The sequence below is a fragment of the Aptenodytes patagonicus genome, chromosome 1 (assembly GCF_965638725.1).
Source record: "Aptenodytes patagonicus chromosome 1, bAptPat1.pri.cur, whole genome shotgun sequence".
NCBI lineage: Eukaryota > Metazoa > Chordata > Aves > Sphenisciformes > Spheniscidae > Aptenodytes > Aptenodytes patagonicus.
The window spans coordinates 55,878,634-55,906,260 of NC_134949.1; the positions used below are offsets into that span (position 1 = coordinate 55,878,634).

The 27,627-nt window shown below is 38.8% G+C and overlaps 1 protein-coding gene across 6 annotated transcripts in view; it reads left to right on the forward strand.

Moving 5' to 3' along the window:
• Positions 1–1,346: 1,346 nt before the first annotated feature.
• The window catches only part of ATF7IP (activating transcription factor 7 interacting protein), a 122,534-nt gene continuing 96,253 nt past the window's right edge, over positions 1,347–27,627 (forward strand). Inside the window, exon 1 of one of the 6 annotated variants that reach the window (XM_076336387.1) lies at positions 1,347–1,465. The gene's annotated coding sequence lies outside the window, so the exon portion shown is untranslated. Of the gene's footprint in view, positions 1,466–1,709; positions 1,805–17,854; positions 18,038–18,067; positions 18,562–27,627 lie in introns of those variants that run through there. The other 5 variants (XM_076336437.1, XM_076336409.1, XM_076336419.1 and 2 more) reach the window with 5 other exon arrangements.

The following is a 27,627-nucleotide window of genomic DNA, read 5'->3' on the forward strand; positions in this document are numbered from 1 at the left end:
TAGCAAGGAGGTCAGGCAAACCACTGGGAATGGCAGCATCTTAAAACACTGCCCCTCAATCCACCAAGCACATCTGACAGGACTCTTACAATGGCTACGTCATAGGTACTGTTTCACGACATACAGGAACAGAATGCCCTGTTGGTTAGCCTGGTTTGTATGCGGCTGACAAAAACTTAATTCATATTTAGCTTAGTCTTGAAGTAGATAAATCAGGATGCCATTTTTCACACCTTCAGTAGGAAGAATGTGAACTTTGTTGGCCTCAACAAGGAGGGAATGGGACTCTCCATTACAGGGTTAGTAGGTGACTGGTACTTGAATCTCAGCACTAGATTAGCACAGGCGGTATATAAGCATTTCTGCCAAAAACTCTAGTGTCCTTCTATGCTCTTGTTCCTTCTGTGTACCTGAGGATACGGCCACCAGTCTCTCTGCTAGACCTGACCCGTGCCTCATGGGACAGACCAGCTGTTGGTAATGGTCATTCCTGCCTTTGGCTACAGTACAAAGGGCACCAAGTTCTGGCTCAGATTAAAGCAGGTCCTGTGGTTTTCTCTCCCTCCCACCTGCACCCCTAAGGCAGGAATGGAGGGTGAGTGGGAAGTGGCCACTTGCAGTTTTGACCTGCAGCTCACCCAGGATAAGCCATGTGCCTTAGATCCACTTAAAGCACAGCCAACAGCACTGGTTTCTTGGCACTCTTGAAACCCAAAGCTGGTTATTAAAAAAACCCCAGACCTCTGTGTTTTGGCTAGGTGCAGCCTGTCGTAGAGAAAACTTGAAGTTACCCCGCACACAGCCCAGAACCTGGACAAGAAGAGCAGTAAGGGGACCACAGCGAACAATGCGGGAAGCTGGTAATACAGGCTGTTTTCAGAGATGCCCAGCGGACCTCGGGCAGGCTTTCGAAGGTGTCAGAGAGGCTCCAGAGCCACGCAGCCCACAGCCGATGTGGCAGGAAGCTGAAGGAAGGAAGGAAGGAAGGAAGGAAGAAAGGAAGGAAGGGCCGTCTGCTCCCGCCCTGCCCTGAGCGTTGCCCCGGCCCTGGCCCCGGCTCCACCACAGCGCCCCCTGGCAGCGACAGCTGCAGCGCGTCCCTCGGCCCGGCGCGTTATCGCGAATAACCGTCCGCCACCGCCCGTCAAGGGGCGGAGCCACCTGCTCATTTAAATAACTCGGAGGCTCATTTGCATACTGCCAAGGTGGCCGGCCCTGGGATTGGCCGGCTCAGAGGCAGCCCCCACTGCCGGCCCCTGTGCCCACGGAGGGGGCGGGGTCAGCCGAGAGAGGGGAGGGGACACGGGGCTTATTTGCATAACGGCCGGCGCGTGCGTCGGCGGCGTCGGTGCCCGGAGCGGGTTCCGATTTTGAATCTACGGCGGCAGCAGCAGCACCGGAAGGCGGGAGCGGCGGCGGCCGCCGAGCGCTGAGGCGGGAGCTGCCGCGGGACGCAGGGGCACAGGTACCGCACGGCCCTTGCGGGGCGCGAACGGCCGGGCAGCGGCAGCACTCTGTGCGGAACGCTGCTCCGCGCGATTGTGGCGGCGGCAGTGCGCATGCTCCGGGGCTGCAGCTTTGCACACGCGCCACTGCGCGCACCCACACTCGCTCACAAGCGCGGCGCAGCTACGCGCGCGCTGCATGGGAGCACGTGACCCAGCTCCAGTGCAGGCGGCGGCGCGCATGCGCGTTGCTGTTTTCGCGCGGAGGTGGCAGCAGGTGGGGAGCGGGGTGCGGGGAGGCGCCTTCCTCCGCCCCCCACGTGTGGAGGGATCCCTGCGGCGGCCGCTGCGGGTCACGGGTAGGTCTGGCGTGGGGCAGGGCACAGCTGGGACGCTCTGCTGTCTCCTGAAGGCGCAGAGAGCTGGGCAACACCAGGCAGTTGTCTGATTGCGTTCTGTCTTACGCATCGGTGAGGTGGAGACATCGCACCGGGCGGGTGTTTGGGTGGGACAGCGGCACGTCTGGCTGCCTGGCGCCTCGAAAGCATTTCCTTACTCTCTGTCCGAATTGGGGATGGCGTGACCTGGGTGGTGCTGTATGCAGCCAGTGGACATCCTTGCAAATACAGCGGGCGTTGGTGTTGAGCGTCGCGGTGGATGGGCTGTGGAAGCAACGAGGAGAAACCGTTTTTCTTGTTATTGCGCTCAAGAGCATGCTGATGAACTTGAGATTAAAGTTTCTGAGGCATATGGGCATGCTAATTTACTAGAAATGAGGGTGTTCGGGGGGGGGGGGGGGGGGAGGATTAGTTGTGCCTTATTTATATGATGACATCAGTAAACAAGGCCAGAGTGGCTACTCCAGGTTGTTGTGGAGGCCCACATCAAACAAAATGCCAAAAAATAATAGTTTAACTAGTATATTCATGTAAAGAAGGTACATTTGAACTTCTGATTTTCTTTGAACTTAAGCATTTGAAATATTGAAACTGTATTCATGGTTAAGCCTTCCACATTTTAATTCTGATGTGACATTGGGGCCTGTTAGAGGTGTAGCATTGTCCTCAAGCAGTTTTTTCTTTTAACAGGTATATATCCTTCTTATTAGATCTCCTAATCTTTGACAGATATCCAGGGAAATGCCTACATTAGAATATTTTGTTGCATAATAGTAATCTTGAAATAAATCTATGTATTGTAATGTCAGTGTGACCCTTTACACAGATAGACTTGTTGGGTGGAAAAGTTGGATGGAATTGCTGATGGAAAAATATTCTCTTAAAATAAAGGGGTGAACAGCTCAATTATTCTAGGCAACAGTCAATGAGCTTAAAACTGCAGCCTTCATGCAGTCACGGAAAAATAACACTTGTGCATCTAGACAGCTTATTTAACATGCTAATTGGCGGAAGTAAGAGTATGTTAATAAACACGTTTGGTCAATATCCCAGATTATACAAGCAAATACAATATTATTATGAATAAACTTATTGGAATTTGCATCTGCAAGATAAGGATATTCTCCAAGCATGCTGTTTGTCTCTCTTTTGCAAGTTAGAATATATTTTGGGCCATTATCTGTTATACCAGTTTGATCTAGTTACTATTATTACAGTTATTAATATTTACTTTATAGTTAGTTTTTTAAAAATAAAAATGTGAAAAACGTGCTTAACTTCTGCTTAAATTTGAAATTAATAAGAGTTCGTTAAATACGAACTCTGTACACAAACAGCAGCTATCAATGTAAGAAATAAGTGTTTTTCTGATTAGGTACTGGTTTGTGCAGTCCTACAGGAAGGTATGAAGGAGAGTACTACCTTGAATATTAAGAATTCTTTGGAGAGGAAAAAAACACACACAAACCCCACCGTTATTTGATATGTGATCTTGGGTAGGTAATTTCTCAGCTTTCAGATCTCTGAAATGGGACTAATGGTAGTTGTCAGCCCCACCATAAAATGAATTCAGTAATGATTACATGAGAACTTGTGCAATTCATGAATCATGGCAACTACACCCACTATTTATTCCTCAAGTTTGGCAGTTATTATTTTGTATGCTCCAGAAGTATCAAATCAAGTTCCTATGTACATATAATCCAGAAAGGAATTGTACTAATAATTTTGGATAGCAATACATTTTTTTTATAAATGCCAAATAATTAAAATACAGAAAAACTTGTTTTGTCACTGTTTATAAGTAACTGCTCATTGTGTGTTCTTTTTCAAAGAATCTCAAGAGATCTTTGTGTTCTCATCGTTGTGTTCTTAGTTTAGTAGACTTACTACGTGGCTTGGACTAAAAGACTTTTTATCGGCTGCAACCTTGCTACCACGTGTAGCAGTGCTGAACTGATGCTTCCTGTGATAATGTAGAACAGTGTTGCATTTTGCTGTACGAATTAATTTAACAAGACTATCTTGAATGTTGTGTAGGCTTGAAACTGATCATAACAGAATTGATTCATAGAAGGATACAATAATTATATAAATCAATTGAAACAGTCATTTTGATACTTTTATTGAGGGACCTCTTAATTCTCATTTCCTAACCTTTATGAAGTCTGTTTTCAGTAAGAAGCTAATTCCAATAGATATGCATGCATGCCATACTCTGCAATGTTTGCTGATGCCTCCTGCTTTAGCTTGTATAGTTATGCCCATTTCACATATTTAGAAGATCAACATTAACGTACTATGTTAGTCTTCCTGTAAAGGCTCCTTTGGTAATGCTTCCATTTGGGGCATAAAGACAGGAAATGTGGTATAATATAGACATATGCTTTCCTCTTAGCATGGGACGTGATCTTGCTAGCCAAAAGACTGAACAACCTATGAATAAAAATAATTTAATTTTAAATACTGATTTTACAGAATCTGTTGCAAACAGAAACAGTTTACATGTTAAACAATTTTTTAAATCCTATTTTAGCAACTGATTTCTAATTAGTAACTAAATCCTCATTTTCATTGTGTTTGATTGTGACTGTTGGAAGAAGGCATTTTTTCCTGTTTCAAACAGAATATTTCCAAAGTGAAAAGCAGTTGACTAAACCAGATACTCTATTTTCTTTCCAAAACAAGAAAAAAAATCAAATTTCTCCCCATCTAGATGTTCTTAATAGTATAATCATTGATTAGGTTTATCTGGGCTTATTGTCAGAAATTATATTTATGCCAAAAATCTCAATGTTATTCATGAAATGTAGTCAGTAAGGCCAAAAGATACTTTACCAATGTGTTGCTCTTACTTAAATAGTTTGCAAGTTGAATGCATTTTTTCCATTTGCTCTCCACCTGGTGTTTTTCTATATTGTAGGCTAGTTATATGTTTATGTTATGAGTTTATTTTGGAAATTACTGCACTGACACAGATGTACATCACCGTTTTCATAAGGGATATTAGATGAGGAAAATAAGTTGCAAGTTATAAAACTTATGATATGTGAATGTGGGTGTTTTGTTTGGGTTTCTTTTTTCCTTCCCAGTATATTTTTATATAATATTTCTCATAAATGCAGTGAAATCTAAGATTGTTAATACTTTTCAGTTAAATCTGTGGCTGGACTCTTCTCTTTATGCGACATTACTTTGAGAGACTTACCTACACACACAAAACAATTGGGAATTCATAAACTGGCCAACACAAATGATGCTTTCACGATGTATATTTGTAATTCTGGTATTTCAGTTATACTCACTGCACTATATGCTGTACTGTATGAAAAAACACTCTCCTGTTTCCACCATACTGTAAGAAACTGTTTGTCAAGCAGCAGTGACTTACCCAAATACAGGATGGAGAGTAAGGTAGGGTTGTTGTGTGGGGCAACAAAAAACTTGATTTTTTTTTTTTTGACAGCTCATTAAGAAGCAGAGAGAAAGTTAGGTTGTTCTCTGAAGTGATCTCTGTAATCAGCTGTTCTTGTTAAATTGGACAGTTACAGAATGTTTTAATCTCTGAATAAAGTTTAGATGTGAATTGGGTAATACTTAATATCTAAAATTCCTGTAGCTTAGTCTTGTTTGGGATATGAAAGCCTAGTGACTGGTCCCAAAGAAGGTAACTGTATTCTTCTAGCTTTGAGATTTTCAGTCAGGAGGATCTGGAGCATAGGTTTTGTCAGCCTTTGAGTTCTGGTTATCTTTTTAAAAGCAAAATTTTGTATGATGTTGTGGGATCTTAATTTTCATTTGCCTTAAGAGATTTTGTGTATCATTCGTAGTGTGTTTAGATGTCTCACCTTTTTTGTTTGTGTGGGGTTTTTTGTTACTTTTTTTCCTCCCTATTTCTGTAGCAATGGGGGTCAGGAAATCCTTGAGTTCATATGTAGAATGTTTAACTCTCTGGAAGCATCTGATCATTAAAGTTCACTGTTAGCCTACAGATCAGACTATAAAAATGAGTGTGATCAATTTTAGAGATAAAAAGTACTGATACTAGTTATCCAGAAACTGGATCTGCAGAATGCATTAGTAATTTTTTAGAATGGTAAAGATTGAACTAAACCAATACATTCTCTAGCTTTTCAGGGTGTAAACAATTGAATTGATTCAGAAATTGGAGTCTGTTTTGTTTGGTTGGGGTTTTTTTTGTCTTGAATTGCATAGTCTGGTTTTAGTTTAGTTGCATAGTCTGGTTTTAGTTAATGTTCTAGTTCTTATCTCTGTTCTGTCTTGACTATTTGTGTGGAGATATATATATGCAAAAAACCATCCCAAAGTTGAGAGTAGAATTTCAGCTAAACTTGAGTTTTATGTGGCTTTGTGTTTTATATTTTCATTTGAGGTTATGTTAGATAGTATTAAACAAAAAACAGAATGCTGTTAGTGAAAAATAAATGCCTACATGAAACTTAAAAAATGCATGAATAAGGTTATTAAATGGCACTTAAGAATTCCACTAATAAGACAAATGTGTTTAACAAATATAAATTACCTTTTTTTGCTTAAGCAGAAAATTGCAAAACAGGTATGTGACAAAAATGTTCAATTGTGCCACAGCCCTACAAGTTTTAACAGAAATCTGCTCAGTTCCAGTATAGTAGTCCAATTTTATGTGATTGTTGTTTGTCAATTGTTCTATCTTTAGTAAAAGTTGAAAGACTTGTTGGTTTTCAGTAAGCTTGACATAGTAAGTACCAAAGATATAATTAATTCCTGCAAATTTTGTGAAAACAAGCAGCGCGGGGGTGAGGAGAGGCTACTGTCAGCCCCAGTGAGGGAACTTGGCAGTTACATGGTTTTTTGGGGGGATAACGTGCTGTCAGTCGGGACATAGGTATTGTCTGTCAAAGCAATATGGAGGCTGTCACATCAACATGCAGCTTTGGACTAGACATGTATGTGCACTTGCTTGCCCAGTGTGGTATGCACTGATGATAACCTGAGGTTACTCTGATAAAAAGTAGCAAGACAATGTTTATAAATCTGCAGGAAATGTGGTTTCATTAGTTCCATTGCTCACTCATTATCTTGTTTAGTACCACTGACATATACTTTTTAAAATCACCAGTGTACTTAACAGCAAGTCTGCCTCCCCCCGCATCCCCTCCACCCTTTTTTTAGCCATAATTCCTTGGTGGTGTAGCTGAAGGCATAATAGTAACTATGTGGTATTATGTAAATGCCTGATCCTTAGTTGTATGTCAGCTTCCATCATATCACTGATTAGGAATGCAGAACGCTATGTATATGTATGTATATTGTATAAATGCCCTTTATGTTCCTTTGGGATTTATGAGTAACTTTAAAAAAAAAAAAGCTATGCCCTTTAAGACGTTTTATTTTCAGCTGTGCATGTTATAAATGACTAAAAACTGTACTCATGAGTTACCAGCTCTTATTTCTTCCAGGAACAAACATCAAATTATGTGAGATGTTAGTAAATTAGATGGCTGTGTGCAAAGTTTTTTTTTTTTTTAAATAATTTATTTTCTAAGATATTTAGGTAAACTAATAGAGCTTGTTTGCTGTGTGTAACTTGGATATTTTTAATACAGGAAAAATGTTTTTTCTCTTCTAGATCCAGTTTCTGAAAATGTTCTTAAATAAATTTGCGTACTCACAGCACAGGTTTTATGAGTTATATCACTGTGGATATGTCAGCTAGCTGTTAAAATAACCTGTATATTTGCTCTGTTGTTTTGTGCTGTCCTAAGCATTATCCTCCATTTCACAATAGTGTAAAGAAATGTTATGGTTAAAAAAAAACCCCAACACCCTGAAATGAAAGTTCCTTCTACCTTTGCCTCCAACTTATTGCAGTTTCCAGAAGGTCATTTTAAAAAAAAAAATTAGAATGCAACATCTTTTTAAGTCTTTCGAAATGTGTTTAGTAGCAAACTAGCACATAAACATACATGCTTGCTGACTTCAGTCAATACATTGAAAATTTCCTTCACTGGTCCTACCATCAAGTGGCTTGGAATTATGGGAAGACCTCAAATGTTGTGCAGACTTTGACTTTCTGGACTCTAGTGTTCCTTGTCTCATGATCATTGTGGACTCTTTCTTTTCCCCAATAGTTTAAGTAGTTTTTATCTGTGAATTTCTTGCTGTCCTAAGTCACAGTTGAGATGTTTCTTGAAGTCAGCCTACTGGCCTGTGTAAATATAGGAATAATGGAGGGTTTCAGTAGATGGTCTACTGAGACTTCAATTCAGATGCATACAAACAGTAGTAGTCTCTCGTGAATTTCATTAGAGAAGGTTGGAAAATGGAAGCTCTGTTTTAAAATTTAACTTACAACTAGAATAATTGAACTTGCTGAGATAATACTGCAGTGTGTTGGCATGTCATCAAAAGAGGGCAGAGTTAAGGTTGTTTGGAGCTTTTATTATGTATTTAAGGGAAATCTAAACATAACAGGTTAGGTTGAAATCCATTCTGAATCTTTTTTAAATGCCTGATTTTCTTATTTATTTTTGATTTTTAGAGAAGCTGCATAGATGCCACCCTAAGAAGCAATAAGAAATTGTAGTGCCATGCTAATATAGGAATACCACATTAGTGTAGTTTCACTTTAATATTACCTGGACCAAAGCATTCTCAGATGAGTTATTTTACTCCTAGTTTTGTGTTTAAGTGTCAGGTTTTATTTTAAAATTAGTTGGGTTAATACATCTTAACATATTAACATACCTGTGTATGTTAACCGAAGTATATTGAAGTGAACTTTTGATTAAATGCATATGGTTTCTTACCATTCACCTAGATTTTTTACAACTACGTGTCTGTATTAACACATCAGTACCTCCGCACGTTCATGAAGCTTTCTGACAAGGTAAGACAGTTGACTGCAGCAACTGGAGTGTGACATGGGTTCTGTTTTCTCTGGCTCAGTGAAAGTGTTCTCTGAAATTTTTTTGCCAAGTAGTTATGCCTGTTCAAACCTATTTAAGTCAGAGTTTCCATATATTGAGCTCCAAGACTAAATGTTAGAGAATGCAGTGTTGTACAAGTGCAGCTCTTGGGTTCCGGATTAGAACCTCCTTAGGTTTTTGTTGAACTTCTAGGACTGGAGTTCAGAATTTGCCTTTTGATGTAGGAATTTTGTAGGTGCGCTAAACATAGAATTCTCTTCTGTTTAAAACATTGCTACTGTGGAAATCAAAGTGTATGTATATTTGTCATATAAATGAAATACTAAGTTTCAATTTTGAAATGTTACAAGTTACTGTAAATCCCTGTAACCTGAAGGTGTTCTATGTATGAAGTTCAGAGGAAGCAACATGGGGTTATAACTGGCTAATAGAAAATTTCTTTTGAATTTGTTGTAAAATTGATTTTTGATTTAATAATAGATCTCGGTGAAGAAAAGCTTCAGTGTAGTGGGTAATTTTAAATTAATTGTAATGAGGTTGTTCTCCAGTCTTCGCAAATTTGTTTTTGAGAGACTTGTCTTTTGAGCATTTGAACTTAAAGCATATTTTAATTTAGTCCTCTGAATCTGTACAGTATTATAAAAAATGATAATTAATGTAGCTGTTTACATGTATGTGGCATGTGCTTTTTCTTGTGTTGCAAATCATGCTTTTCCTTTTGTCCTTGTATTAGCCAGATGGTGTATTTCAAAATTTTTAAAGTTTGAAATACTGACTGTGGTGCTGATGAGTGCATCAGACAAATACTGCTGGCATGATTAATCAGTCCTGAAATAACCAGCTACAGCTGGCAACAGACATGCACAGTTACATAAGTTTAGACATTTTCATAAAAGAAGTGGATGGAGGACGTTCTCCCGCTTTTCTGGGGGGGCTTACCATGTTGGGCTAATTTTGGATCACAAAGACTATTTTTTTGGTAGAAGGTTAGGAATAATTCAACGTTAATTTCCTTCAGGATCGCCCCATGTGCTCTTGCAGTTATTTTGTTTTTAAAATAGCAGTATTTGGATCTTGTAGAAGAGGTGTACATGAGGAAGTGAGGCAGATAGAGGAGCTCCCTCCAGAACTGATCCACTATTGCCTGCACAAAAGCACAACTGGGGCTAATGAACAGATATTAGAGAGGAAACTATTATATTTAGTTCTGCTTGTGTTAAAATTGTGTATTTGTTTGACAACCCCTCTGTCCCCCCTATAGGTTCCCAAACCAGTTCTTTAGGAACAAACTATTTGGTATCGTTACAACAAGATTCCAGCAAAACTGCTGAAGGGAATCTAGATATGTCTCCTCTTTGAAAAGTTACACAACATACTGCATCATTTATAAAGTATTAGATACTTGATTTCTGCAGGCACTGAAGTTCTGGAGTGTTCTTGGGTTTTTTGCTAGCTTCCTTATTTATAAATTGAACTTCCGTTTTTTCCCTCAAGGAAAACTGTTTTATTGGGCAACAAATATTACACAATATTTCAAAATAGGTGGTGCTGTAAAAAGGTATAGATCAGTTTCTTAAGCTTTTTTTTTTTTAAGACTGAAATGAGGCTGCTCTTGAAAAGTATTCCCTAATGTTTGTCAGTTCTATGCATGATCTGGCTCTGTATCTGTGGCTGTTAATATGTGACATGGATTCTGAACTGCCTGGAGTCGGGAGGGATTTGAAGTATGCAATACAAATCCTGGATCACAGACCTAGCAGGGCTGCCTCTCGGTGGTTTTTGGTTTATTTTAGTTTTCTTTTTACCAGTGGAGCTCTGAGTAGCTGCAGTGTTGCAGCCGTGCATTAACCATTTCCTGCCTGTCAAAGAAACCATTCCTCTGGCCCCCCCTCTGCCCGTGCAGTTTGTTGCAGTGTGGCAAAGAGGGAGGTGCTTTGCTGTATAAATGTTTTATCCACTGCTGAGTTGTCACTGAGTGGCTGGTCTTGAGTGCACATTGCAGCCATCTTAATCACATTTTCAGTGCAGCTGACACAGTGCAGTTTCAAAATGGCTGACGAAGTGCTCTTCATTGCAGCAGTTTAGCTTGACTGTATGCAAATGAGCAGAGCTGTTGGCATCACATGCTCCAGACCTTAGAGGTAAGCACCAGCTCTGCTCTGCTGAGAAACAATTTCAAACTTTGTTTAGGCAAAATTAACTAATTCTAAGCTGTATAAAATATCTTAAAATATTGTCCTTTTTTTGTCAACAGGAGGGTGGGTTTTGGTGGGTGTGGTTTTGGTTTGATGGTTTTTGTTTTTGTTTTCCCTCCCCTCTCTCACTGAATTAATTCATAGACCTTTATCCTTTCTCAGTTACAGGGTTGATTGGGTGGGATAAGAGAGGTCAAAGGTCATACCCATATGTCTTGCTAATAAAATTATTTTGTTTTGGCTTACTTCCTTACCAGGCCAGAAGCTCTCACTTTATACTGCCCTTTCTCAAAAGCTTGCCTCATACTTTAACTAAAACATAAAATAAACTCTTTATGAACTTTGTTAAATTTTTGTAACCAAGTGGTTAGATTTACATTTGATTATCATATTTTCAACATGTAACTTTTTCCAGTGGTAGGTAAGAGCTACAAAACCTGCATAAATACATTGGAGTAGCAATGATTATGTAAATGTTAACTATTTTCCAGGTAGCAGTTATTTGCTACTCAAGAATAACACTACTATAAATTCTGTAGAACTACTACAAATGACAGAATGAAAGTTTCAAGGTAAATTATTCTTTTATTTCTTTTGTATAACTTAATTGAAATCTGAGTTTCAAAGTGCTAGTGGTTTCATATGGCCTAGTCTTTTCCTGTGTGCGTTACTTACAGGTTGGTGGCCTAGCTATCTGTCATGCTCAGCACTCATTAAAAGGTAATGGATAGGTGTCAGTGTCCAGGGACATGAAGGTGGGAGAAAAGCAGTGCTCAGCTTTTTTCTATTCCGGAGGGGGAGAACAGAAGAGGAGGAGGAGAAAGAAGGCACTTTTCCTCAAGACTCACTTATTTTCTTGTTGTGTGTCTGTCTCAAATACCTAGTTAAGGTCTTCATGGGATCTTAAGCTGGATATGAGTTAACTTGATTCATCGAATAGGGAGTTACTTGAAGTTCTCCAGAAACGTATCAGGAGAAGCAGAAGAGCTGGATAACTCATCAGGATGTAACTCATAGTATTTTCCTGTCTGAAATTGAACTTAGTGCTAAGGATGTGAAATTCAGTGCTAAACACCTAAATATTTAGTCCTTCTTCAATGTTTTTGCACATTAATTTGGTGGTTTTAGCATACTCTGTAACAAAGCATTTGGTGGTTAAATTAGTTTTTAAATATCTGTTCCCATAAATGATCTTCTGTAGTTAATGATAGTACACTGCTTATAAAGAAACAAAGTATTCTGGGCAGATCAGGTTTTCAGGAGATGTGGTTTCTCCATGTTTACCGTGTGCATTTGATACGAAGCAATTAATTAAAAAAAACCAGTAAAATACAGGATATTAAACCTAGGTTGATTGCTACTTCAGCTAACTGTAAATTTCTAAGTAATTGGTCATAGGATTTTCCTGCTTTAGGATAAAAGATCAGTGACAGGAATAATGTGAATGTGTGGTCACGGGTGATGATGAAATGCAGGTAGGTAGGTTGTTTTATTGCTAGTGGAATTTTGTTTAGTTTGATTTGAATAATGTAGTGAGATTTCCTTCTTCCCATCCCCCAAACAATAATCTTTCTGGTTTTCTGCAAGATACTGAATCAAGTCATTCTGACCCCAGTCTTATAAATGATTACTGAGGTTTGTTTGTGTGGTTTTTAGTCAGTTATTGTTGTTGATTAATTCCAGATGTTAATAACTCATACTGTTCAAAGCAAGCAGAAACAATTCATTCTTTATAATGAGATCATTGAACTCCTACTTTGTAATCATTGAAGGGGATGAAATGTTATGTCTAAAACATACTTTACCATACACATCCTCTGGTGGTTTTGTTGTTGGTTTTTTGTTTTGGGGGTGGTTGTTGGTTTTTTTTTTAAAGGAGCATATGAAAATTGTCAAGTGCTTTTGGTTCTGTTGGGTTTGGGGTTTTTGTTAACCCCCTCTTTAACGGGAACATGAAAAGGAAAAGTAGTGTATTTTTTGACATTTACTGTAAGGAGTGGTTCTTCACATGTATTACACTTGAATAAAATATTGTATGTTCACACCATGTCTTTCATACAGTTCTTTTTGTGCCTTTTTTGTTGCCCGTGTTTTTTTCTGTGAGCTGAGTAAGCTTACTCCCATTTTACAGAAAAGGCAAGGCGAGATTGCCAGAGTTCAGAGGAAAGCTCTTGTCTCAGTGTCTTCCCTTCCCTTTGGTTTTGGTTTACTTTGCTCTTTAACAGGCTGTTTTGAAAACAGCATCATTCTTGAAAGTGCTGTACAAAATGACTGGCCCAGCAGGCAGCTGTAGCGTTTTGTTGTAGTGAGCTGGGTGGGTGGTGTGGTTTGGGTGTTTTTCTGGTTTTCTTTTTTCTTTCCTGAAGTGGGTGTTGGAATGCATAAAGTATGATAGGTTTTGAAACCTGTGTTGCATATGGAACACATCCCTATGTCCAGAAGTGCAAGTACACTGTAATGCTTGCTGTACAGTAGTACTGGTAGTTGACAGCATGATCTTTTCTCTGTTCTCTCCCATGGTGTTAATAGTTTGTTCTTTAGTAGTCAAAAAGAAAATGAAAAACACCAATTTACCTCCGTGGGAACAAGGCACTTCAGTGGATGCTAAAAAAAAAAATAAATAAACCCGCATTTATTAAATATGTAAATTAGATGTTCATGATTTGAATTAGAAACAGTTGTGTATAATGAATTAACAACTTCAACTGAATTGATCACTATACATTTTTAATGTGAGATGCATTGTCAGACTCTGCTCAGTGTTCTTGTGTCTGCATTTTCTCCACTTCTGAGACCTGCTGCATTCTAGAACAATTAGCTTTGTGCTGCCGATAGGTAAACTTGAAGGATAGGCTTTCAGAAGTAAATAAATTGCTAATAGGGTAGCAGTCTCAAATACATGAGACTTTCAAAGAGAAATACCCAACAATAGCTTACTCTGAAGGAGTCTATAGATTCACTTTTTTAAAATTCATTTTTTTGCAAATGGTATATTTGATTATAAGAAAATAATTCTACTTTATTTTCATTTGTGCTCCAACTATTTGGATAGTTTTTCATTACTAAATCATACTTGCTTGGAACCATTCTAACATGGCTTGATTATTTTTTATGTTCCTCTTAAAACTCAGAATTGTCTCAATTTGCACAGCTGCATCTTCTATTTTGGTAGGTATTTTGGGAGCAAACAATTTCAGGGAGGATTCGAAACAAACTGGAATGGACTGCTGAATTAACGCAATACTGTTTAATGCATGCAAATCACTTTCAAACAGCTGACTTGTTTGGTTCTTTAGGTACTAGAAATAAATGGTTACCAAGCACTTAGAACTGTTTTGAATCTTAAATAATCACATTATGACTATTATTAAACAGTTATTTTTAGCTGTAAACTTTACTATGTTTTTCTCAAAAATGTAGTGTCTTCAAAGGAATTATGAGTAAGGCAAATGTTGGTTTTTTTTTTTTTTTTCCCCCTGCATTATCTTGATTTGCAGGTTAAGGTCTGTCAGGTTTTCAGTATTTGTTTAATAAATAACAAAATTCTTCACGTAAATTTCAGTGAGCAAAACATGTTTTTTTTCTAAAGTTGATAAGGAGTCAAACTGAGTATTTTCACTTTCCAAAAGAAAGGGAGTGCAACATTAGACTCTGTTGCTGCCTGGAAGTTATCTGTTTTAGATACTTTCTCACCCCTTTCCTGCAGTAGAAAAGTGGATACTACTGTCAGCCCTTCCCCCCGCCCTTCCCTTTCCTGCCTTCCCTACTCCTTCTGTTGGTATAGGCTTCTGCTTGTAAAATATCTTGAAATAAATCACACTGGCTAAGACAATGGGTTGATAGTTCTCTACTTCAGAAATGAACATAATTTTCTGTGCCTTTCAAAGACCAACGTGAGAAAAACTTGGGAACTACCAAACTTCTGGCTGACTTATATGAATAATTTGTTCTGTTTCATGCTTTGGAGAAGAGGGCAAAGTCTGAGGGGAAGGGGGTGTTTTGGACTGTGTGTTGCCTACAGAAGGCCCAGGGCCTTTCATTTTCTTTTCCTCTGTGGTGGGATTTTTTTTTTCTTTCTTCCTTTTTGTGTGGTTTTCTTTTGTTTTTTTGGTTTTTTTAGATCAAGCTACTAGCAACAGATTTCATCATGGTTTTTTCTTTTTTTGACAAACTTTGTCAAATGCTTTCATATCTAAAATTGTGTCTGAATTGGGCAAATCATTCTGTAGCAGACTTTTTTGTACCTTTCTATTCTGAAATGAATCAACTGACATTTAAAATTTGAGGATGTTGTCTTTGATAGGTACCAATTGAAACCATACTGCTAATAGTAATTATTTCAAATGCAACTGGCCTTATTACCTTTGACTGTGACATCTGCTCTTTAAGGTCACTTCTGATGAGAGACTAGAAAATTGTGTGCATGTTGGAGGAAGAGTCCTGTTAACTGACTTTGAGAAGGCAAAGTCATAAAAGCGCTCGGGTGTTTCCGCTGACTGCATGCTAAACATGGGAAAGGCAGGCAGACATTTTGGCTCTTTCTGTAGTGGCAATCACTGGAGAATATAATTGAGTATGCTATTGTTTATTCTCCCAGGTTAGGCTCTTGCACTAAAAAAAAAAAAAGACAAAAAAAACCTGCGACCCCCCGCCCCCAAAAAACCCCAAACAATGGAAACAAAAACACCCCCACCCAAATATCACGTTTTGGAAGCAGCTAAAGTGGTCCCTGTACTAGTTCTCAGGGTCCGTTGGTCCGCTCTCCCTGTGACAGGCAGACGTTGCTGCAGTTGGTTTGGGGCTTAGCAAGCCCTCCAGGTCACCTCTAGCTCAGAGGTAGCCCCCTGTGCCCTGTGTAACCGGGTTCGTGCGTTTCTAACTACTAAACCAATTGCTTCTCCTCTCCGTAAAAACATTTTGCGTTTGAAAACAGCTTTATCATAGCTAGTGGTGCAAGAAAGAAGGCGGCGCAGAGAGGAAGGTAAAGCCGAGGGAGTGTGGGTGAGTGCCCGAATGTTCTGGAAGCGGGGTGGTGCCTCCCCCAGACGGCAAATGGAGAGCTCGCCCTCGGTGCTGCCGGCAAGCTCTGGCCTGGACTTCCCTGAGCGGACTGGAGCCGAGAATAGAAAATGCTCCAAGTAAAGGCTCTTATTTTGCAGTATCTGTTTTACTGTGTTGAGAATCATACTATTATTCTGGTATTTGTGCACAAGGCTGTAGAGCTGAGCGGGGGAGTGGCTGTATGTGGGAAATACAAGGGGGGTTTTTTGTTCGCTTTTTTTTAAAGCAGCATTGGTGCCCTTTCTTTTTAAGCTCAGAAGTTGTTCATCTGGTGATTCATTCTGCAAATGACAACAGCATCACTGAAAGATGTATTCTGCACAGCACTTAAATGTGCTAACATACACAAATCTGTCTGAAAGTAAGATAAATCAAAAGATACACATGATGTAAAAGCAGAGCAATACCAGATCACTTGTATAGTTAATGGCTGTCATTTTAATGTGACAGTCATTCTGGAAAAATAATTATTTTTCCCTTATACATTGCTTTAGGCTTTTGGATACAACAGCTGAGGATGAATTGTAACAAACAGTGAAGAGTAATTTGCATTACTAAATAATTTCAGACACAAAGTCAGTAGCTTTTTGACATTACAGATGAGCAAACTGTGTTATGCTCAAATAACCTAGAACCAGCCATACAGCAAATTATGCTCACAGTGGAAGAAAGGACATATAAAGTAATTTGACTATATATAGCCTTGACGCTGTTTGCATTCTAAAGAGGAACAATGCAGGGAACTAGAAGAGGCCCGTGGCACAAAGCAGGCTGTTCTGGTCCTGAGGCGGCTCTGCCTTTGCCCCACTGGAATCGACAAGCATCACTGTCTCCATCACTTTCCTTTTTGCGCTAAATGGTGCCAGGCTGCAACTACAGCAGTGTAACTAGACAAACATTACTGTGGGTTTAACTTCATTTTATTTAGGGTTTCACAAATTCATGTTTATCGTTGGTATAATAAATAGTATGTTTATTTGCATTGAGTTGTTTCATGCTCTTAAGAGTTTGTTACGAGGCAGCAAATGAGAGGAAAAAGGTATTGGCGGATGATTCATCTTCCACATATGCACACTTAATAGTAAGCAAAGCCTGGCTTCTTTTTTTTCCCTCCGAAAAAATACAGTAAATTTTAGAATAAGCATTTGTAAAATGTAATTCACTTATTGATATAATTGGATTTTGACTGGAAGGAAAAAACTAAGAATTAAGAAATTAACTATTTGAAGTCAGAGTGAGGCTGAAATTGAAGCTTCTGCCTCTACCTGTCACTGTACCTTTTAGGTACTTGAAAAAGTCCACAGTTCCAGATGGGGGATTTTTTTCTTGATCTCCCTAATGAAGAAAAATTAAATATGAAGTGGAAACAGTAAATTAAATGGCCAGACATGCTAAGTGTCAGCATTAGGTTAAAAATGGATCTGTCCTACTTGGAGCTCATACTTACTTATTTGTTATTGGTAGGTTGCAAAATACTGGAAGTATGAGTTTAAGAAAAGCTGGTTACTGAGCATTGAGCATACCCATTCGGTGTTATTTCAATTACTACAGAGCGCTCACCAGAATCGCTGTGAACAATGCAGTGTGTAGCATTCCTACTAGGAACAGGCTTCAAGGTGGAATTTCTTTTGCAGAGACTACTGTCAGGTTTTGTTTATATAAACAGTAAGAGCAGCACTTGACTTTTGACATGGATCTGGATTATTAGTAAGCAAATAACTAGACGATATATTCTAGAACCCGTAGTAGTCTCGCGGGGGCGGGGGGGAGGCTTTGCTCAGCAATATCCTGCTGCAATTTAATCTTGAAATGAGGCCCCCTTTATGTAAATTTTTACTGGCGCCAGCTAGCTGTAACTGCAGTCTGGCTCCGTGTCGGCAGCAACTAACATGTGTCATGGACTTCTCCTGTGCACGGATTGCAGGAGCACGCTGGTTTCTGGACTGAAAGAGCCACACTGATGAAAGTGAAAAGATGTACAAAGGAACCTATGTGTAATTAGATTGCTAGTAAGTGAAAATACTGAGGAGATTTCAGCTCTTTTTTTTTTTTGTGTGTGTGTGTTGTCTTGCACTGTGCTGTAATAAATTTATGCTTGTTGGTACTACTGTGTGGTATGTGGGAGGTACTTCACTGCACATAGTTGCTGCAGTGCTAATAGTTGGCAGCACAGAAGGCAGTACAAAGAGTCCGACTGGAGGCAGTTGCAGTTGCAACGTTCCCTTGGAGGCTGTGGCATGCTCAGTGAGCTGCAGGGGCACTCCTGACATGTTCAGCCACTTGTGTGGAGAAGTGGGAGTTCCAGCAGGCTTTAACAAGCAGATGTAGGCTACTAGCTGAGAGGTAGAACAGCATAGCTCACGCTCGCTAAAAAATAGCACTCATGCTGCTACGTAAACAAAACAAGATCTTAGTATCAAGATGGCCGACCTGGAAGTCTACTTGTAGCTCGTGGTACTTATGCAAATGAGCTACGCGTCAGTGGCTTGCTCAGAGGAGGAATCTCATTTTGCACATGCCACCTTCTCGCCAGGTAAGAGAAGCAACTTGTTTTCTGCATTAATGTTTTAGAGGCCTTTGAAGTTATTTTTCCACTTAGGTGCCCATCCCCCATTTTGGCATAATGCCAGGAATTAAATTTAAATATGAGGCGTTTTCTGGGAAGCCCGGAAGTCATTTGTTCTTGCTGTAATTATTTTTGGGTTGCTGTTGTTATGGGGAGTGTTAACTAGCAATTATTGTAAAATGTTTACTTAAGGTAAAACTGAAGACTTTAAAAAAATATTAGAAATTTGAGTATGTAGTTTTTGCTCCTGATGTTACTGGTTTTGTTTGGTTCAAACCTCTACTGTTTTGCTACTGTGTTATTTTTGTCTCTATAGTGACACCAGTTGATGCACATGCTGTGAGCTTACTCCTGAAAAGGGTGCAGAATTAAGAAGGTTGAATCCACCAGTGGTGGGTTTTTGGCTTCGTGGTATTATGAAGAAACTTCGTTATCCTGAATGTAGTCTGAATTATCTTCTTTTTGAGATGGCAAAGGTGTTAAAAGTATTGGACACTGAACTGTTGTCCATGTATCTTTTAGTATAAATGCACATTCTCAAGTGCATTTATATAAACTTTAAACAGGTGTATTTGTAAATAGGGAAACAGATCAGAATGTGCTATTTATCTGATCTCCCCCCTCAGAAGACAATAAGCTTGCCTTAGAGCAGCAAATTTTAACAAAATTACGGTATTGCTAATTACATAATATACTGTATTGTGGTTATGCATGTAGTGCATGAAATGACTGCATGGGGCAGATGTGCTAGTTCTGTATGAATGTATCTGCATTTCTATTTTACAAGTCAAAAAAGTTGTGACAGGGTGGGAGACTGGAAAGGGGAGATGGTAAAAGAAAATGACTGGATCTGGGAAGTCTCTGTGCTAGAGAAAAGAGATAATTGGAGATGCATGAACAGGCCAAGGAAAACATGGTCACTTAAACATAGACAGCAGCTTAAGATAGGGATGTGGAACTGGCAGTGGATGGGCCTGGTTCAGCTGAAAGAAAAATGAGATTAATCGAAGAGAATAAAAAGGTAGAAGGGCAAAGTAGGTAGGTAGATTTTTTTGAGCTTAAAATGGCAGTGATAGGGACTAAAAGTATTGGAGCCATTATGAAATGGACTGTGAATTAAGACCGATAGAGAAGATGTAAATATGCTAGGAAAGAGAACTATAACGGGTTGATGTTGCGGAGGGGGGAATTTAATGATAATAGAGAAAGGTATACTTCTGCATTGATACAGCAGAGTAAAATGCTGCATGCCAACAACTTGGGCCAAATAGGTCTTTTTTTGTATGTGTATCATTTACTTTGAAACATTTTAACTTTTTTTTTTAGTGATAACTTAAGATTTGATATGGGACACAATTTTGTTTGTCACTTAGAAGTCTGGTTATATGCATGTCCAGACTAAAGTACAAAAATGGTGTGTGGGAGTGTGTGTGCGCGTGTGAGAAATTATGTAAATAGGTATATGGTAGACTTCCCCAAATAAATTACATATAGTTAACAACTATAAATGTTGTCCATAAAGGGCAAATTCTGTTAAAATCCATCTTGCTTTCATTACAGTGTGAAGGAGGAAATTCAGGGCCCCTCCCTCCTTTTCTGTAAAGTGTAAGTGCGAGGATGGTAGAAGAGAAATGGCATTGAGTGGGGCATGAAAAATGTAGAAAACTGATTAAAAGAAACAAAATGTTCCTGAGAAAAAACCTTGACTAGTAAGGCAAAGGATAACAAAGGTGAGATTGTTAAAAATTGAGAAGTAGTTCTAACAGTAATGTAGGTGACAATGATAACGTGATTCATAGTGAAAGAGAAAAGGCAGAAGATTACAATAAATATTTTGGGGGGTTTTTTAGAGAGAAGTGAGATTACATTATAATATCTCACAGGTGACTTAAGTACTTAAAATCTAGAAGTTACAAGGAAGATTCTGAGAGTCCATGATAGACATTTCTTAACAAAGCCTATAAGCAAGTCTTTGTAATCTGCACCCAGGAGTTCTAAAAGAACTGGCTGAGAATATCTCTTTTCTGAGGTGTCCCTCCCAATAACTTAAAATACAATGGAAATTCCAGAAGACCTTGAAGACGTCTTATTTTAAAAGGTCAAACAGGATGACCTAAATAACTATTAACCTCACATCAATCCTGGGGAAAAATAATGGAGGGATTCAGTAAATGTAAAAGAATATTATTAGAATTAATGCTGAGGTGGTTTAATGGAAATAAAACTTTATTAAAAAAAAATTCTAATGTAATTTTGTTTTAGAACAAGGTTCCTTGGTGTAAATACCCAGTATGTATAATACAATTATGCCTTGATACAGTCTTTTTCTTAAAGAACAAATAACTTCCCCCCCCCCCCCCCCCCCCCCCCCGTATCAATAAAACATTACATTAATTAAAAAGCTTTCTAAAGCTTTTGAAGGGGAGAGGAGTAGGAAGCATGCTCCAAGTAAAGTTTCTTTATGGTGTTGTAAAGCAGTTACTTCTGTTAACTTGTAGAGGATAGAAAGATCGACTCTTGCAGAGTTATCTGGATCATTTGCTTAGTGGGACCCACTCAAGCAGTCTGCTATTGCACAGCAAAATCTGAAGTTGTACTTTTAGAAACCTTCCGTTATAGAACATACCTGCTTAATAGGAAACCCTACCCTGGAATTAAGTAGGCATCACAGAGACAAAAAAAGTGAGCTACAGTCCCAAATAGAAAGTTAATGCAGAGGGGCTGAAATTCTGTTGAATACAGAGAAAGAGTAAGGAAGTCATACACTTTACTCTATTAATCTGTCTTGGTTATATTAATGATGTGAATTCTGCATCAATACAGGTTACAGTCCTGTTGTCCATATGGGTGGGGGTTTGGGGTTGGTTTTTTTTTTTTTGCAATGTTGAAAAATTAGGAAGGGTCTGGGGAAAAGGCACAAAAATCACTCTGCCTCAAGAACACAAAATTGTAAAATAATTTAAAAGTTAAACTGATAATTTAGGTTGGAAGGGACCTCTGGAGGTCATCTAGTCTGACATCTTCTTCAAAGGAGGGTAACTTCAAAACTAGACCAGGTTGCTCCAGGGTTTGTCAAGGTGAGGTCTGAAAATTGACAAGGGTGGAGACTCCACAACTGCTCTGGACAAGTTGTTTCAGTGTTTGACCACCCTTGTGGTGAAGAACTGTTCTCTGTATCTATCTGGAATTTCTCTTGCTGCAAGCTGTATGTATTTCCTCTTGTCAGTGTGCTCTGCATCTCTGAAAGCAGTCTGGCTTTGTCTTCTCTATGAAAGCCAATTAGGTTGTTGAAGAGAGCAATTAGTTCTCCTCACTTAGCTATCTATTCTTCATGCTACACAAATTCAGCTCACTAGTCTCACCTCATCTGTCATGTTCTCCAGCCCTCAACCATCTTGGTGGTCCTCCACTGGACCTGCTTATCAATCTCTTTCGCATTTGGGGTCCCAAAAGTGGACGTACCATGCTTCAGATGTAGCTTCACAGGTGCCAAGCAGAGTGGAATAATCATTTCCTTTGATCTGCAGGCTGGTTTTGCTTATGCAGCCCAGTCTTGAGTTTTAAAAGGAAGAATTTAGTATAAAGCAGTAATTCCATTGAATATGTTCCTTCAGAAAGCAAAAATGACTACTAAAATAGGCTCTCCAATCGGGGGGGGGGGGGGGGGGGAGTAATGAGAAGCTGGAGGCAGACCAACTAATATTTAAAAATGGTGCTTTTTTTTTTTTATTATTACGGTGTGATTGAGTAAAGGAAGCAGTGAATTTTCTTTCTTTGTGTTTTGTCTCTTTCCAGAAAGACATCTGATGTTGATTTGAAGACAGGCTTAAAAGAATGGCCAACCTATGGCACTTAGATGGAATATGTATTTGGAACAGCTGATGTGTGACTTGCCCGCCAGGGCAACTCTGCAGCTGGGTTGCATGGGATAATACTGGCATGAAGTGTTCCATGTAATCTAAATTTCTGGTTATTGGATACAGTTACCTACTAGGGACTGTTAACAACCTTTATCACTAGTGTGACTCGGAGCTGGTTACGTATTTAACCAAGCCCAGCCTTATACTGATGTGGTGAGACCCCACAGAAGTTGTCTAGATCTTCTGTCCAAGAATAATTTCTGGACCGTCTCATCTTGTGGCTCTTAGCCAGATAAGATATTTAGATGATGAGGTCAAGAAAGTTAGCCAGCTTTGCATTAGTCAAGTGCCTTTCTGGTTTCAGCAAATGTATGGCTAAGGACATTTAACGGTCTGATGAGACTAGAAATGGTTCCTTTTGTTGTCATGCTTTACAATGTCTTCCTTAATTCTAGCAGTTTGGTATTTTTTACCAGACATGTTGCAGTGATTCTGGATACTTTTGTTGTTTCCCCCCATCCCCCTCCCTTCTGAAACGACAGTGGGCAAGGCTTAATCTCCATGCAGCAAAACTTGTAACTGTTCAATGAAAACCCTTATGGTCGAGAAAAGTAAAATACCTAATAATATTCAGTCATCCTAGTGGTGTGTAGTCAGTGACCTTATCTTCTTTTTATTTACAACTTTATTTCTCTTTTGTTGTGGGTCTTTTTCTTAATTTGTGGTCAGACCTGCCCTAAAATTTCACCTTATGTGATGTTTTCCTTTTGCACTTAAATCTGCTTTGTTTGGTTTTTTTCCTTAATCAAAGAGAACAATATTCAAAGGTGTGAACAGTGTGACTTTTATACTGCCTTGTTTTAGAACTTAAATGACATTATGATCAGTCACAAGCATAGCTATCGCTTATGGTATAGGCCTGCACTCTGTATGTGTGTGTTGGGGTGGGAGGGGAAGAGGTCCCTTGTGTTCTCCATCAGCAACCTCATAGAGGGAAGGGTGAAGCCTTGTTTAATTATTCTGAATAGATCTGAACTCTACTCAGGAACGATCAGCTAATCTATGCTGCAAACAATGAATATATTCCCTTTACTGAAAATAGTTATGCTAATGAAGTTTTCCAGCTTTTGCTGATGCTCTACCTCAGTCACTTCCACTGCATGCAGTTAGTTTCATTATGGGGCCAGGAAGGGGAAATTATGAAGCTCTGTCCCACCTGGATTTGCTACCACAAGATGTGATGGAAAGAGAATTCTGAACATGCTGTAGCCCAGGAGTTTGTGCTGACTGTCCTAATGGCATCTATTACATGTTTGACAGCAGCAGGGAGAATGAAGCTAATGTCTTATGAGCTAGTTCTCAAAGTCAGAAAGCTGTAGAATTGCATCTGCTTTTTTTTTTTGGCTAGAATAAATCGAGTATCATGCATGCCAGCACAAGAGCTGCATGCGTGTTCCAGGAAGCATTGCTGACAGTATAAGGCAAATTTTGTAAATAACTTGCATTCTCCAGGCTAGGAAATTATCAGTCAACTCAATAATGCAGGAGAGGCATTGCAAAACCAAGTCCAAGACTGTTCATTTGGCACAGAAAATCCAGCTATCATAGGAACTTACCAAATTTAAAATATTGAAATGTAACTTGAGGGCCACTTGAAGTAGATGATGCAGGCTATCAGTTGGTTTGGACATGCCAGGATTATTTCTAACTTAGTGTGGGAGGTGAGCTTCCTCTAGGGGGAAGGCTTTGCTTCCGCTTTCTAAAGAGAAGTGATTGTTTCTAACAAAGAACTAGCATTCATTTAACAAGGATATTGGAACAACAGCCTACAGAATAGTGAAAACACTTTAATGAGTGCAAACCTGATAAAAGACTGGCTGATACTTGAGCTGGGAAAAGCTAACATATATTTATCCTTTAATAGCTACAGTGCTGTTTGCTTGTATGCAAAATCTGACCAGTTTTTAATCTCTAAGCACAGTTGTTGTTGGGGTTTTTTGGGGTTTTGCTTTTTTAAAATCTCAAGTCTGTTAATGTAGGCAGCATGTATGCCTGACTTACTAGTCCCTGTTTGCTGCTGACTTTCCCTGGAGGAAGATGGAAGCACTTTGGTGATCAGTACTCTAGTTATGGTAAAATGGAAAAGAAACTTTTCTTCCCAAGCAGCTGTGGTAATTAACTATTTTGTTCAAATGCAGCATATGTAGTAGTTTGAAAATTGTTGATAGGATCTTTTTCTTCACACATTGAAGGATTGCTGTGATACTGCTGTAGCTTCTGCATCATTTGGGAAGGCCATCATACTGTTAGTAGCAGCCTTCTCTTTGAGAATTGTGCACTTTGAAAACAAGATGAAAATTCTCAGGATTCATTGACTATTTAAAAAAAAAATACATGTTAGTCTCTGTGCTCAAACTTCTAGCTTCAATTGGTTCTGAATAATAATGTCAGCTTACAATTGTTTTGAGTTTTGAGGAGAAACCATTTGGGTGTCCAGCACCGTTGTCATGATCGTCAAGAGGGCTGGTCCAGACAAAGTGTCTGCATGGGTACTGAAGTCAGTGAACACTGTGAACCTGAGTCAATACTATGAACCTGAACCCACAACACTAGTAAGTTAAGATGTGGAGCCTAGTGCTTTGAAACTTTAGCGTAAGCAGACTAGGTCTACCCAAAAAATGCAATGACCAGGTGTAATTCTAAAATTATAGGGTATCTCTAGCATGAAAGGCCAAATGCATAAAATGGCAGCATCTACTTCCCAGACCTCTTTTGCATTATGCTTTGCCATATGACTAGTCAGACACTTATATGCAAATGTATTGTGGTCTGGATATAATGTCGAGATTTCACTAAACTTTTGCATCTGGGTACCAGTGAGAAGGTTTCTGTGGACACCAAACTAAGCAGATACTTTCTAAGCTTTATAGCTTTCTCAAAGAATTGCTTCTTGATTTGCAGTACAGTTTAAGTTCCAAGGAATAGAGATGGTTTTGATATAAAGCATTTTCAAGTTGAGGGTAACTTATAGCTGGATTTCAGTCTTCCTATTTAAGATTCACAAGTAGATTGTCATGTTCTGTCAGAACATGGCAGTGTCATGTATTTTACAACGGATGAGAAGCAGCAGCTCATTTTCTGCTACCTATCAAGCAGGTGTTTTATTTCATGAATCACCTTCATTACTGTGTATCACTTACTTGTTTGGGAGTTCAATCACCAGGTTAAAAGTGTTACATAACTGGAAATACATAGTTGGAAGTACAGTATTCCAGATGAGTGGTTTCTCATGGTCAGTCAAGAGGTGAAGTGATTTGATTTTTTTTTTATTTTTTTTTTTTTTTTAATTTTTATTAGAAACATAAAATTCCTTTAATTCTGTTTCGGAAAGGTAGGGGACCATGGCACCTTCAAGATTTTAATGCAGAATCTTTTTCTAAGCTCTTCTGAGCTATCATTGTAGAAATTAGATGGAACAAAACTGTAGTGGTGGTGTTTCTCATTCACATAATTGAACTTTGCATATGAGAATCCATGTTTGTTATTAGTTGTTTCCCTGCAAAACTGGGCTAGGCTTCTTATTGAGTCAAAATCTGGAAATGATACTGATTCGCTAAAGAACTCTTCACCCCAGTCCTTTTTAGAGGTTAAATAAGCCTTCCTTTATGTACCATATGAAATTTTCATTAATTTGTAATTGTTACTGAGCTGGTACAGCCCATGTAATCTGTGCTCTTTGGTGAAGCACAAGGATAATTTTGAATTGGACTTTGCTTTTGATGTATTAAATGTATAAAGAAAATGACATTTTTTAGGGGTTTGGGTCCCTTAGAAGTATACCGCAAAATATTAGTTTTATTACGTGGCTTAGGTAGTCCCCAAGAGACTTTCTCTAAAGCAGCCAAATCACTTGTTGGTAGCTTGGAGAAAGAAAGGAGGTATTTGCTGTGAGTTTCCTACACTTCTGGAATTTAGCATCGGTTAGTTTTTACAAGGATAGGATTCACTTCACAGGCATAGTCACGTAGAGCCATTTTAGATGCTCTAGGATGTGACTTCTGTATCTCAGCTGTGATTCCAGAAGGGCACTGGTCTCCTCCAGGTCTTGTGTTACATCTGCTAGCTTCATGCAGATTAGTCTAGAGCATCAAAATCAGCACTAGTTGCCTGTGCTTAGGCTACTGAGTTTCACCCTGTGTGTCCCTAAGTTCCTTCAACTTTTACCACAGCTTACTATAACCTCTGTCTCTGCATCTGTCTCTGCATCCTGTTGTCCTTAAAGTTGGAAGGTCTGAGCACTTCGGAACTTTTCAAGTAAAACATGGCATTGTACTTTGCTAAACTAAGATGCATGTGTTTGGATAATGAAGCACAAGTAGTTCTGTTTTTCCCCCATCAAGATATACCATTTTCTCTCTTCTGTGCTCTCATAAATTTGAATGATTTGATATAGGAAGTGGATTCTAGAAGCACTGTCTAAAATTTTTGATGATTGATAGTTTCTAGAAACTTTTCATAGGAGAAGCATTCTAATCCTCAGCAAAAATGCTGAAGCACTGAAATAGATGTTTTTGCTTCAGTTATTTGGGGGGTTTGGTCATGTTTATTTTACTATCCTTATGAAAAAAGACCACACAAACAGTAGCATTTAGAATGAACTTGTAACTTGTGTAATTTTCTTAGAAGCAATGAATTTATTAATGAAAACTTCCGCTCTTCAAAATGAATTCAGTATCTGAATAACTTTCTTAAATAAAGGGAAGTCCCTTACTTGGTAAAATATGTCCTGCACAGTGTTATAATGGCCCTAAGATCAAGAATTAAACCCAGGATATTCAGAATCAATGTTAAGCTTCACAGAAAATCATGCCAGATCATAGGAATTCATAATCTGACAGTCAACTAACCTTACCTTTTCCCTCAAATAATACCATATAATCTTAAAAGAAAAGCATTTTGGGTTTTGTTCCAAAATTGCATCATGTGTATTTTCAGATATATTAGAAATCTTTCTCTCATTCTTCATTTTACTTGAAAAGCAATGATTTTCTGTGAGGTGTAGATTTTAAGATTATGAAATATGTTCCATATCCATTGTGAACTTGAAATGTATTGTCGTCTTAAAAAGCATAAACTAGATAAATTAATTTTGAAGAGACAGCTTTTATTTGCT